At 38.2% G+C, this 13444-nt stretch overlaps 15 non-coding genes across 15 annotated transcripts; all 15 read right to left on the bottom strand.

Moving 5' to 3' along the window:
• Positions 1 to 2424: 2424 nt before the first annotated feature.
• Positions 2425 to 2497, bottom strand: TRNAK-UUU (transfer RNA lysine (anticodon UUU)). The gene has a single exon. It is a non-coding gene; the product is annotated as a tRNA-Lys (tRNA).
• A 955-nt stretch (positions 2498 to 3452) lies between these two features.
• TRNAK-UUU (transfer RNA lysine (anticodon UUU)) lies at positions 3453 to 3525 on the bottom strand. Its single transcript has one exon. It is a non-coding gene; the product is annotated as a tRNA-Lys (tRNA).
• Positions 3526 to 5757: 2232 nt separating this feature from the next.
• TRNAK-UUU (transfer RNA lysine (anticodon UUU)) lies at positions 5758 to 5830 on the bottom strand. Its single transcript has one exon. It is a non-coding gene; the product is annotated as a tRNA-Lys (tRNA).
• A 441-nt stretch (positions 5831 to 6271) lies between these two features.
• TRNAK-UUU (transfer RNA lysine (anticodon UUU)) lies at positions 6272 to 6344 on the bottom strand. The gene has a single exon. It is a non-coding gene; the product is annotated as a tRNA-Lys (tRNA).
• Positions 6345 to 6785: 441 nt separating this feature from the next.
• Positions 6786 to 6858, bottom strand: TRNAK-UUU (transfer RNA lysine (anticodon UUU)). Its single transcript has one exon. It is a non-coding gene; the product is annotated as a tRNA-Lys (tRNA).
• A 441-nt stretch (positions 6859 to 7299) lies between these two features.
• TRNAK-UUU (transfer RNA lysine (anticodon UUU)) lies at positions 7300 to 7372 on the bottom strand. The gene has a single exon. It is a non-coding gene; the product is annotated as a tRNA-Lys (tRNA).
• Positions 7373 to 7813: 441 nt separating this feature from the next.
• Positions 7814 to 7886, bottom strand: TRNAK-UUU (transfer RNA lysine (anticodon UUU)). Its single transcript has one exon. It is a non-coding gene; the product is annotated as a tRNA-Lys (tRNA).
• A 441-nt stretch (positions 7887 to 8327) lies between these two features.
• Positions 8328 to 8400, bottom strand: TRNAK-UUU (transfer RNA lysine (anticodon UUU)). Its single transcript has one exon. It is a non-coding gene; the product is annotated as a tRNA-Lys (tRNA).
• Positions 8401 to 9355: 955 nt separating this feature from the next.
• Positions 9356 to 9428, bottom strand: TRNAK-UUU (transfer RNA lysine (anticodon UUU)). The gene has a single exon. It is a non-coding gene; the product is annotated as a tRNA-Lys (tRNA).
• Positions 9429 to 9869: 441 nt separating this feature from the next.
• Positions 9870 to 9942, bottom strand: TRNAK-UUU (transfer RNA lysine (anticodon UUU)). Its single transcript has one exon. It is a non-coding gene; the product is annotated as a tRNA-Lys (tRNA).
• A 441-nt stretch (positions 9943 to 10383) lies between these two features.
• Positions 10384 to 10456, bottom strand: TRNAK-UUU (transfer RNA lysine (anticodon UUU)). The gene has a single exon. It is a non-coding gene; the product is annotated as a tRNA-Lys (tRNA).
• Positions 10457 to 11411: 955 nt separating this feature from the next.
• Positions 11412 to 11484, bottom strand: TRNAK-UUU (transfer RNA lysine (anticodon UUU)). The gene has a single exon. It is a non-coding gene; the product is annotated as a tRNA-Lys (tRNA).
• A 441-nt stretch (positions 11485 to 11925) lies between these two features.
• On the bottom strand, positions 11926 to 11998 carry TRNAK-UUU (transfer RNA lysine (anticodon UUU)). Its single transcript has one exon. It is a non-coding gene; the product is annotated as a tRNA-Lys (tRNA).
• A 441-nt stretch (positions 11999 to 12439) lies between these two features.
• On the bottom strand, positions 12440 to 12512 carry TRNAK-UUU (transfer RNA lysine (anticodon UUU)). The gene has a single exon. It is a non-coding gene; the product is annotated as a tRNA-Lys (tRNA).
• Positions 12513 to 12953: 441 nt separating this feature from the next.
• Positions 12954 to 13026, bottom strand: TRNAK-UUU (transfer RNA lysine (anticodon UUU)). Its single transcript has one exon. It is a non-coding gene; the product is annotated as a tRNA-Lys (tRNA).
• Between the last annotated feature and the right edge of the window lie 418 nt (positions 13027 to 13444).

The raw sequence follows: 13444 nt of genomic DNA, 5'->3' as shown, positions 1-13444 counted from the left end.
ATTTTTTGTGGGATTGAATAGCTAAAAATCATAATTTTTGGAAGGTTTATAGCAGTTTTTTTTTACGGCGTTTATCGTGGGGGTTCAATAATGATTTACTTTTATTCTACGGGTTGTTACGGACGCGGTGATACTATATATGTGGGGTTTGTGTTATGATTTAGACTTTTTTTTGAGTTATATGTCTCTTTATATGTTTTGGGGGTTTTGGGCATTTTTAGTGATTTATTACTTTATTTTTTTATTGAATAACATTTTTTTTTTTACTTTTTCACTTTTATACCATGGGACATGAAGAAGCAATCTTCTGATTGCTTCTTCATGATAATATTCTGCAATACTCATGTATTGCAGAGTATTATCAGTGTCAGCCTATACACTTGCATAGGCTGGCACTGTGCCAGTAAGATGACGTCACAGACGCCATCTTACTGGCAATTCTTGCAGGTAACTCTGGGGTCCAGATCGGACCCCAGAGTTACTATAGCAACGATCGGCGCACCCCGAAAACGGTTCGGGGGGGGCGATCGTGGGGGAAAGACCCCCTAGATACATGTTAGATGCCGCGGTCGCGCTGACCGCGGCATTTAACGGGTTAAGCACCCGCGATCGGAGTCAACTCCGATCGCGGGTGTTACACTGGGGTGCCGGCTATCAGTCACAGCCGGCACCCCGTCTATCCCTATGCCGGTTCGGCTCAGATCTTGAGCTGAACCGGCATCAGCTCAGCGTCCGATATATCGGACGCTGAGCGCTAAGTCACTGCGCTCAGCGTCCGATATATCGGACGCTGAGCGTTAAGAGGTTAAAGCTGTCTACTGCTTCCTTTATTTACATGTCAATTTAAGAGGAAACTAAGAAACTGTTTCTTGTAAAAGGACTGCCGCCTGCACAGGGACTTGAACCCTGGACCCTCAGATTAAAAGTCTGATGCTCTACCGACTGAGCTATCCAGGCTCTGAAAAAGCTCTCACTGAGATAGAAAAAAATACTGAGGTTAAATGAAGGAGAATATAAGGTCCTCATAGTCCATTAACGGCAAAATGAAAAGTTCTTGATTTCATAAATACTTTGGAGTATTACTGTTGAAGTTGTTAGAGATCTTCATGCAAAAGGACATAATCACTCAATCAAGAAATATATGCTAAACTTCCACACTGTAAATATGGTTTTAAAGAAACATCAAAGATATAAATGTATCTATTCTCAGTGAGTTTACAATGTCCCTAGATCTTTAACATACAGTAGCCAAACTTTCCAAAGGACGTAAATAGAATTTGATGGCATCAAGGTACATATTTGAAAGTATAATGTCATACTTAAAGCTGTCTACTGCTTCCTTTATTGACATGTCAATTTAAGAGGAAACTAAGAAAATGTTTCTTGTAAAAGGACTGCCGCCTGAACAAGGACTTGAACCCTGGACCCTCAGATTAAAAGTCTGATGCTCTACCGACTGAGCTATCCAGGCTTTGAAAAAGCTCTCACTGAGATAGAAAAAAATACTGAGGTTAAATGAAGGAGAATATAAGGTCCTCATAGTCCATTAACGGCAAAATGAAAAGTTCTTGATTTCATAAATACTTTGGAGTATTACTGTTGAAGTTGTTAGAGATCTTCATGCAAATGGACATAATCACTCAATCAAGAAATATATGCTAAACTTCCACACTGTAAATATGGTTTTAAAAAAACATCAAAGATATAAATGTATCTATTCTCAGTGAGTTTACAATGTCCCTAGATCTTTAACATACAGTAGCCAAACTTTCCAAAGGACGTAAATAGAATTTGATGGCATCAAGGTACATATTTGAAAGTATAATGTCATACTTAAAGCTGTCTACTGCTTCCTTTATTGACATGTCAATTTAAGAGGAAACTAAGAAAATGTTTCTTGTAAAAGGACTGCCGCCTGTACAGGGACTTGAACCTGGACCCTCAGATTAAAAGTCTGATGCTCTACCGACTGAGCTATCCAGGCTCTGAAAAAGCTCTCACTGAGATAGAAAAAATACTGAGGTTAAATGAAGGAGAATATAAGGTCCTCATAGTCCATTAACGGCAAAATGAAAAGTTCTTGATTTCATAAATACTTTGGAGTATTACTGTTGAAGTTGTTAGAGATCTTCATGCAAATGGACATAATCACTCAATCAAGAAATATATGCTAAACTTCCACACTGTAAATATGGTTTTAAAGAAACATCAAAGATATAAATGTATCTATTCTCAGTGAGTTTACAATGTCCCTAGATCTTTAACATACAGTAGCCAAACTTTCCAAAGGACGTAAATAGAATTCGATGGCATCAAGGTACATATTTGAAAGTATAATGTCATACTTAAAGCTGTCTACTGCTTCCTTTATTTACATGTCAATTTAAGAGGAAACTAAGAAACTGTTTCTTGTAAATGGACTGCCGCCTGAACAGGGACTTGAACCCTGGACCCTCAGATTAAAAGTCTGATGCTCTACCGACTGAGCTATCCAGGCTCTGAAAAAGCTCTCACTGAGATAGAAAAAAATACTGAGGTTAAATGAAGGAGAATATAAGGTCCTCATAGTCCATTAACGGCAAAATGAAAAGTTCTTGATTTCATAAATACTTTGGAGTATTACTGTTGAAGTTGTTAGAGATCTTCATGCAAATGGACATAATCATTTAATTAAGAAATATATGCTAAACTTCCACACTGTAAATATGGTTTTAAAGAAACATCAAAGATATAAATGTATCTATTCTCAGTGAGTTTACAATGTCCCTAGATCTTTAACATACAGTAGCCAAACTTTCCAAAGGACGTAAATAGAATTTGATGGCATCAAGGTACATATTTGAAAGTATAATGTCATTCTTAAAGCTGTCTACTGCTTCCTTTATTTACATGTCAATTTAAGAGGAAACTAAGAAACTGTTTCTTGTAAAAGGACTGCTGCTTGAACAGGGACTTGAACCCTGGACCCTCAGATTAAAAGTCTGATGCTCTACTGACTGAGCTATCCAGGCTCTAAAAAAGCTCTCACTGAGATAGAAAAAAATACTGAGGTTAAATGAAGGAGAATATAAGGTCCTCATAGTCCATTAACGGCAAAATGAAAAGTTCTTGATTTCATAAATACTTTGGAGTATTACTGTTGAAGTTGTTAGAGATCTTCATGCAAATGGACATAATCACTCAATCAAGAAATATATGCTAAACTTCCACACTGTAAATATGGTTTTAAAGAAACATCAAAGATATAAATGTATCTATTCTCAGTGAGTTTACAATGTCCCTAGATCTTTAACATACAGTAGCCAAACTTTCCAAAGGACGTAAATAGAATTTGATGGCATCAAGGTACATATTTGAAAGTATAATGTCATACTTAAAGCTGTCTATTGCTTCCTTTATTGACATGTCAATTTAAGAGGAAACTAAGAAAATGTTTCTTGTAAAAGGACTGCCGCCTGAACAGGGACTTGAACCCTGGACCCTCAGATTAAAAGTCTGATGCTCTACCGACTGAGCTATCCAGGCTCTGAAAAAGCTCTCACTGAGATAAAAAAAAATACTGAGGTTAAATGAAGGAGAATATAAGGTCCTCATAGTCCATTAACAGCAAAATGAAAAGTTCTTGATTTCATAAATACTTTGGAGTATTACTGTTGAAGTTGTTAGAGATCTTCATGCAAATGGACATAATCACTCAATCAAGAAATATATGCTAAATAGAGATGAGCGAACATGCTCGTCCGAGCTTGATGCTCGTTCGAGCATTAAGGTACTCGAGACGGCTCGTTGCTCGGACGAGTATTTCCCCTGCTCGAGATCGAGCATTTAATTAAAAAAACACAGTGAAGAACAATGAAGAATAGAATAAAAACAGTGACCACAGTGAACACAGGATCATTTAAGTGAAAAACACAGTAAAGAACACAGTGAAGAATAGATTACAGATGTTCGGCACATCTGCTTACTTGTCGGAAGATACGCGCGGAACCGTGCGAACAAAATAGTATGTGAAGAACAATATATATGTGTGAAGAACACATTGCACAACAGCACAGAGACACCGGGGAGCAGCACAGAGACACCGGGGAGCAGCACGAAGACATGGGGCAGCGGCAGCACGGAGACATCAGGCAGCGGCACGGAGCAGCACGGAGACATCGGGGCACGGAGACATCGGGGCACGGAGACAGCGGGGCACAGAGACAGCGGGGCACAGAGACAGCGGGGCACGGAGACAGCGGGGCACAGAGACAGCGGGGCACGGAGACATCGGGGCACGGAGACAGCGGGGCACGGAGAGAGCGGGGCACGGAGAGAGCGGGGCACGGAGACAGCTGGGCACGGAGAGAGCGGGGCACGGAGAGAGCGGGGCACGGAGAGAGCGGGGCACGGAGAGAGCGGGGCACGGAGAGAGCTGGGCACGGAAACAGCTGGGCACGGAGACAGCGGGGCACGGAGACATCAGGGCACGGAGACAGCGGGGCACGGAGAGAGCGGGGCACGGAGAGAGCGGGGCACGGAGACAGCTGGGCACGGAGAGAGCGGGGCACGGAGAGAGCGGGGCACGGAGAGAGCGGGGCACGGAGAGAGCTGGGCACGGAAACAGCTGGGCACGGAGACAGCGGGGCACGGAAACAGCTGGGCACGGAGACAGCGGGGCACAGAGACAGCGGGGCACGGAGAGAGCGGGGCACGGAGAGAGCGGGGCACGGAGAGAGCGGGGCACGGAGAGAGCTGGGCACGGAAACAGCTGGGCACGGAGACAGCGGGGCACAGAGACAGCGGGGCACGGAGAGAGTGGGGCACGGAGAGAGCGGGGCACGGAGAGAGCGGGGCACGGAGAGAGCTGGGCACGGAAACAGCTGGGCACGGAGACAGCGGGGCACGGAAACAGCTGGGCACGGAGACAGCGGGGCACAGAGACAGCGGGGCACGGAGAGAGCGGGGCATGGAGACAGCGGGGCACGGAGAGAGCGGGGCACGGAAACAGCTGGGCACGGAAACAGCTGGGCACGGAGACAGCGGGGCACAGAGACAGCGGGGCACGGAGACAGTGGGGCACGGAGACAGCGGGGCACGGAGACAGCGGGGCATGGAGACAGCGGGGCACGGAGACAGCGTATCTCCCGACAAGTAAGCAGATGTGCCGAACATCTGCAATCTATTCTTCACTGTGTTTTTCACTTAAATGATCCTGTGTTCACTGTTTTTATTCTATTCTTCACTGTTCTTCACATCTGCTAACTTGTCGGGAGATAATATACGCGCGGAACAGTGAAGAATAGATTGCAGATGTTTGCATACATCTGCTAACTTATCAGAAGACATTCTTTTTAAATTAATTAACACATTTTATTCCCGAACCATGGTCCCTTTGAAAAATGCTCGAGTCTCCCATTGACTTCAATGGGGCTCGTTACTCGAAACGAGCACTCGAACATCTGGAAATGTTCGGCTCGAGTAACGAGCACCCGAGCATTTTAGTGCTCGCTCATCTCTAATGCTAAACTTCCACACTGTAAATATGGTTTTAAAGAAACATCAAAGATATAAATGTATCTATTCTCAGTGAGTTTACAATGTCCCTAGATCTTTAACATACAGTAGCCAAACTTTCCAAAGGACGTAAATAGAATTTGATGGCATCAAGGTACATATTTGAAAGTATAATGTCATACTTAAAGCTGTCTACTGCTTCCTTTATTGACATGTCAATTTAAGAGGAAACTAAGAAACTGTTTCTAGTAAAAGGACTACCGCCTGAACAGGGACTTGAACCCTGGACCCTCAGATTAAAAGTCTGATGCTCTACCGACTGAGCTATCCAGGCTCTGAAAAAGCTCTCACTGAGATAGAAAAAAATACTGATGTTAAATAAAGGAGAATATAAGGTCCTCATAGTCCATTAACGGCAAAATGAAAAGTTCTTGATTTCATAAATACTTTGGATTATTACTGTTGAAGATGTTAGAGATCTTCATGCAAATGGACATAATCACTCAATCAAGAAATATATGCTAAACTTCCACACTGTAAATATGGTTTTAAAGAAACATCAAAGATATAAATGTATCTATTCTCAATGAGTTTACAATGTCCCTAGATCTTTAACATACAGTAGCCAAACTTTCCAAAGGACGTAAATAGAATTTGATGGCATCAAGGTACATATTTGAAAGTATAATGTCATACTTAAAGCTGTCTACTGCTTCCTTTATTGACATGTCAATTTAAGAGGAAACTAAGAAACTGTTTCTTGTAAAAGGACTGCCGCCTGAACAGGGACTTGAACCCTGGACCCTCAGATTAAAAGTCTGATGCTCTACCGACTGAGCTATCCAGGCTCTGAAAAAGCTTTCACTGAGATAGAAAAAAATACTGAGGTTAAATGAAGGAGAATATAAGGTCCTCATAGTCCATTAACGGCAAAATGAAAAGTTCTTGATTTCATAAATACTTTGGAGTATTACTGTTGAAGTTGTTAGAGATCTTCATGCAAATGGACATAATCACTCAATCAAGAAATATATGCTAAACTTCCACACTGTAAATATGGTTTTAAAGAAACATCAAAGATATAAATGTATCTATTCTCAGTGAGTTTACAATGTCCCTAGATCTTTAACATACAGTAGCCAAACTTTCCAAAGGACGTAAATAGAATTTGATGGCATCAAGGTACATATTTGAAAGTATAATGTCATACTTAAAGCTGTCTACTGCTTCCTTTATTGACATGTCAATTTAAGAGGAAACTAAGAAACTGTTTCTTGTAAAAGGACTGCCGCCTGAACAGGGACTTGAACCCTGGACCCTCAGATTAAAAGTCTGATGCTCTACCGACTGAGCTATCCAGGCTCTGAAAAAGCTCTCACTGAGATAGAAAGAAATACTGAGGTTAAATGAAGGAGAATATAAGGTCCTCATAGTCCATTAACGGCAAAATGAAAAGTTCTTGATTTCATAAATACTTTGGAGTATTACTTTTGAAGTTGTTAGAGATCTTCATGCAAATGGACATAATCACTCAATCAAGAAATATATGCTAAACTTCCACACTGTAAATATGGTTTTAAAGAAACATCAAAGATATAAATGTATCTATTCTCAGTGAGTTTACAATGTCCCTAGATCTTTAACATACAGTAGCCAAACTTTCCAAAGGACGTAAATAGAATTTGATGGCATCAAGGTACATATATGAAAGTATAATGTCATACTTAAAGCTGTCTACTGCTTCCTTTATTGACATGTCAATTTAAGAGGAAACTAAGAAACTGTTTCTTGTAAAAGGACTGCCGCCTGAACAGGGACTTGAACCCTGGACCCTCAGATTAAAAGTCTGATGCTCTACCGACTGAGCTATCCAGGCTCTGAAAAAGCTCTCACTGAGATAGAAAAAAATACTGAGGTTAAATGAAGGAGAATATAAGGTCCTCATAGTCCATTAACGGCAAAATGAAAAGTTCTTGATTTCATAAATACTTTGGAGTATTACTTTTGAAGTTGTTAGAGATCTTCATGCAAATGGACATAATCACTCAATCAAGAAATATATGCTAAACTTCCACACTGTAAATATGGTTTTAAAGAAACATCAAAGATATAAATGTATCTATTCTCAGTGAGTTTACAATGTCCCTAGATCTTTAACATACAGTAGCCAAACTTTCCAAAGGACATAAATAGAATTTGATGGCATCAAGGTACATATTTGAAAGTATAATGTCATACTTAAAGCTGTCTACTGCTTCCTTTATTGACATGTCAATTTAAGAGGAAACTAAGAAACTGTTTCTTGTAAAAGGACTGCCGCCTGAACAGGGACTTGAACCCTGGACCCTCAGATTAAAAGTCTGATGCTCTACCGACTGAGCTATCCAGGCTCTGAAAAAGCTCTCACTGAGATAGAAAAAAATACTGATGTTAAATAAAGGAGAATATAAGGTCCTCATAGTCCATTAACGGCAAAATGAAAAGTTCTTGATTTCATAAATACTTTGGATTATTACTGTTGAAGATGTTAGAGATCTTCATGCAAATGGACATAATCACTCAATCAAGAAATATATGCTAAACTTCCACACTGTAAATATGGTTTTAAAGAAACATCAAAGATATAAATGTATCTATTCTCAATGAGTTTACAATGTCCCTAGATCTTTAACATACAGTAGCCAAACTTTCCAAAGGACGTAAATAGAATTTGATGGCATCAAGGTACATATTTGAAAGTATAATGTCATACTTAAAGCTGTCTACTGCTTCCTTTATTGACATGTCAATTTAAGAGGAAACTAAGAAACTGTTTCTTGTAAAAGGACTGCCGCCTGAACAGGGACTTGAACCCTGGACCCTCAGATTAAAAGTCTGATGCTCTACCGACTGAGCTATCCAGGCTCTGAAAAAGCTCTCACTGAGATAGAAAAAAATACTGATGTTAAATAAAGGAGAATATAAGGTCCTCATAGTCCATTAACGGCAAAATGAAAAGTTCTTGATTTCATAAATACTTTGGATTATTACTGTTGAAGATGTTAGAGATCTTCATGCAAATGGACATAATCACTCAATCAAGAAATATATGCTAAACTTCCACACTGTAAATATGGTTTTAAAGAAACATCAAAGATATAAATGTATCTATTCTCAATGAGTTTACAATGTCCCTAGATCTTTAACATACAGTAGCCAAACTTTCCAAAGGACGTTAATAGAATTTGATGGCATCAAGGTACATATTTGAAAGTATAATGTCATACTTAAAGCTGTGTACTGCTTCCTTTATTGACATGTCAATTTAAGAGGAAACTAAGAAACTGTTTCTTGTAAAAGGACTGCCGCCTGAACAGGGACCTGAACCCTGGACCCTCAGATTAAAAGTCTGATGCTCTACCGACTGAGCTATCCAGGCTCTGAAAAAGCTCTCACTGAGATAGAAAAAAATACTGATGTTAAATAAAGGAGAATATAAGGTCCTCATAGTCCATTAACGGCAAAATGAAAAGTTCTTGATTTCATAAATACTTTGGATTATTACTGTTGAAGATGTTAGAGATCTTCATGCAAATGGACATAATCACTCAATCAAGAAATATATGCTAAACTTCCACACTGTAAATATGGTTTTAAAGAAAAATCAAAGATATAAATGTATCTATTCTCAATGAGTTTACAATGTCCCTAGATCTTTAACATACAGTAGCCAAACTTTCCAAAGGACGTAAATAGAATTTGATGGCATCAAGGTACATATTTGAAAGTATAATGTCATACTTAAAGCTGTCTACTGCTTCCTTTATTGACATGTCAATTTAAGAGGAAACTAAGAAACTGTTTCTTGTAAAAGGACTGCCGCCTGAACAGGGACTTGAACCCTGGACCCTCAGATTAAAAGTCTGATGCTCTACCGACTGAGCTATCCAGGCTCTGAAAAAGCTTTCACTGAGATAGAAAAAAATACTGAGGTTAAATGAAGGAGAATATAAGGTCCTCATAGTCCATTAACGGCAAAATGAAAAGTTCTTGATTTCATAAATACTTTGGAGTATTACTGTTGAAGTTGTTAGAGATCTTCATGCAAATGGACATAATCACTCAATCAAGAAATATATGCTAAACTTCCACACTGTAAATATGGTTTTAAAGAAACATCAAAGATATAAATGTATCTATTCTCAGTGAGTTTACAATGTCCCTAGATCTTTAACATACAGTAGCCAAACTTTCCAAAGGACGTAAATAGAATTTGCTGGCATCAAGGTACATATTTGAAAGTATAATGTCATACTTAAAGCTGTCTACTGCTTCCTTTATTGACATGTCAATTTAAGAGGAAACTAAGAAACTGTTTCTTGTAAAAGGACTGCCGCCTGAACAGGGACTTGAACCCTGGACCCTCAGATTAAAAGTCTGATGCTCTACCGACTGAGCTATCCAGGCTCTGAAAAAGCTCTCACTGAGATAGAAAAAAATACTGAGGTTAAATGAAGGAGAATATAAGGTCCTCATAGTCCATTAACGGCAAAATGAAAAGTTCTTGATTTCATAAATACTTTGGAGTATTACTTTTGAAGTTGTTAGAGATCTTCATGCAAATGGACATAATCACTCAATCAAGAAATATATGCTAAACTTCCACACTGTAAATATGGTTTTAAAGAAACATCAAAGATATAAATGTATCTATTCTCAGTGAGTTTACAATGTCCCTAGATCTTTAACATACAGTAGCCAAACTTTCCAAAGGACGTAAATAGAATTTGATGGCATCAAGGTACATATATGAAAGTATAATGTCATACTTAAAGCTGTCTACTGCTTCCTTTATTGACATGTCAATTTAAGAGGAAACTAAGAAACTGTTTCTTGTAAAAGGACTGCCGCCTGAACAGGGACTTGAACCCTGGACCCTCAGATTAAAAGTCTGATGCTCTACCGACTGAGCTATCCAGGCTCTGAAAAAGCTCTCACTGAGATAGAAAAAAATACTGAGGTTAAATGAAGGAGAATATAAGGTCCTCATAGTCCATTAACGGCAAAATGAAAAGTTCTTGATTTCATAAATACTTTGGAGTATTACTTTTGAAGTTGTTAGAGATCTTCATGCAAATGGACATAATCACTCAATCAAGAAATATATGCTAAACTTCCACACTGTAAATATGGTTTTAAAGAAACATCAAAGATATAAATGTATCTATTCTCAGTGAGTTTACAATGTCCCTAGATCTTTAACATACAGTAGCCAAACTTTCCAAAGGACGTAAATAGAATTTGATGGCATCAAGGTACATATTTGAAAGTATAATGTCATTCTTAAAGCTGTCTACTGCTTCCTTTATTTACATGTCAATTTAAGAGGAAACTAAGAAACTGTTTCTTGTAAAAGGACTGCTGCTTGAACAGGGACTTGAACCCTGGACCCTCAGATTAAAAGTCTGATGCTCTACTGACTGAGCTATCCAGGCTCTAAAAAAGCTCTCACTGAGATAGAAAAAAATACTGAGGTTAAATGAAGGAGAATATAAGGTCCTCATAGTCCATTAACGGCAAAATGAAAAGTTCTTGATTTCATAAATACTTTGGAGTATTACTGTTGAAGTTGTTAGAGATCTTCATGCAAATGGACATAATCACTCAATCAAGAAATATATGCTAAACTTCCACACTGTAAATATGGTTTTAAAGAAACATCAAAGATATAAATGTATCTATTCTCAGTGAGTTTACAATGTCCCTAGATCTTTACCATACAGTAGCCAAACTTTCCAAAGGACGTAAATAGAATTTGATGGCATCAAGGTACATATTTGAAAGTATAATGTCATACTTAAAGCTGTCTACTGCTTCCTTTATTGACATGTCAATTTAAGAGGAAACTAAGAAAATGTTTCTTGTAAAAGGACTGCCGCCTGAACAGGGACTTGAACCCTGGACCCTCAGATTAAAAGTCTGATGCTCTACCGACTGAGCTATCCAGGCTCTGAAAAAGCTCTCACTGAGATAAAAAAAAATACTGAGGTTAAATGAAGGAGAATATAAGGTCCTCATAGTCCATTAACAGCAAAATGAAAAGTTCTTGATTTCATAAATACTTTGGAGTATTACTGTTGAAGTTGTTAGAGATCTTCATGCAAATGGACATAATCACTCAATCAAGAAATATATGCTAAACTTCCACACTGTAAATATGGTTTTAAAGAAACATCAAAGATATAAATGTATCTATTCTCAGTGAGTTTACAATGTCCCTAGATCTTTAACATACAGTAGCCAAACTTTCCAAAGGACGTAAATAGAATTTGATGGCATCAAGGTACATATTTGAAAGTATAATGTCATACTTAAAGCTGTCTACTGCTTCCTTTATTGACATGTCAATTTAAGAGGAAACTAAGAAACTGTTTCTTGTAAAAGGACTGCCGCCTGAACAGGGACTTGAACCCTGGACCCTCAGATTAAAAGTCTGATGCTCTACCGACTGAGCTATCCAGGCTCTGAAAAAGCTCTCACTGAGATAGAAAAAAATACTGATGTTAAATAAAGGAGAATATAAGGTCCTCATAGTCCATTAACGGCAAAATGAAAAGTTCTTGATTTCATAAATACTTTGGATTATTACTGTTGAAGATGTTAGAGATCTTCATGCAAATGGACATAATCACTCAATCAAGAAATATATGCTAAACTTCCACACTGTAAATATGGTTTTAAAGAAACATCAAAGATATAAATGTATCTATTCTCAATGAGTTTACACTGTCCCTAGATCTTTAACATACAGTAGCCAAACTTTCCAAAGGACGTAAATAGAATTTGATGGCATCAAGGTACATATTTGAAAGTATAATGTCATACTTAAAGCTGTCTACTGCTTCCTTTATTGACATGTCAATTTAAGAGGAAACTAAGAAACTGTTTCTTGTAAAAGGACTGCCGCCTGAACAGGGACTTGAACCCTGGACCCTCAGATTAAAAGTCTGATGCTCTACCGACTGAGCTATCCAGGCTCTGAAAAAGCTCTCACTGAGATAGAAAAAAATACTGAGGTTAAATGAAGGAGAATATAAGGTCCTTATAGTACATTAACGGCAAAATGAAAAGTTCTTGATTTCATAAATACTTTGGAGTATTACTGTTAAAGTTGTTAGAGATCTTCATGCAAATGGACATAATCACTCAATCAAGAAATATATGCTAAACTTCCACACTGTAAATATAGTTTTAAAGAAACATCAAAGATATAAATGTATCTATTCTCAATGAGTTTACAATGTCCCTAGATCTTTAACATACAGTAGCCAAACTTTCCAAAGGACGTAAATAGAATTTGATGGCATCAAGGTACATATTTGAAAGTATAATGTCATACTTAAAGCTGTCTACTGCTTCCTTTATTGACATGTCAATTTAAGAGGAAACTAAGAAACTGTTTCTTGTAAAAGGACTGCCGCCTGAACAGGGACTTGAACCCTGGACCCTCAGATTAAAAGTCTGATGCTCTACCGACTGAGCTATCCAGGCTCTGAAAAAGCTTTCACTGAGATAGAAAAAAATACTGAGGTTAAATGAAGGAGAATATAAGGTCCTCATAGTCCATTAACGGCAAAATGAAAAGTTCTTGATTTCATAAATACTTTGGAGTATTACTGTTGAAGTTGTTAGAGATCTTCATGCAAATGGACATAATCACTCAATCAAGAAATATATGCTAAACTTCCACACTGTAAATATGGTTTTAAAGAAACATCAAAGATATAAATGTATCTATTCTCAGTGAGTTTACAATGTCCCTAGATCTTTAACATACAGTAGCCAAACTTTCCAAAGGACGTAAATAGAATTTGCTGGCATCAAGGTACATATTTGAAAGTATAATGTCATACTTAAAGCTGTCTACTGCTTCCTTTATTGACATGTCAATTTAAGAGGAAACTAAGAA

This window comes from Engystomops pustulosus, chromosome 1, assembly GCF_040894005.1.
Source record: "Engystomops pustulosus chromosome 1, aEngPut4.maternal, whole genome shotgun sequence".
Lineage (NCBI taxonomy): Eukaryota > Metazoa > Chordata > Amphibia > Anura > Leptodactylidae > Engystomops > Engystomops pustulosus.
Note: the sequence above shows the minus strand (reverse complement) of the source record. Positions and strands in the feature narration are given on the sequence as shown.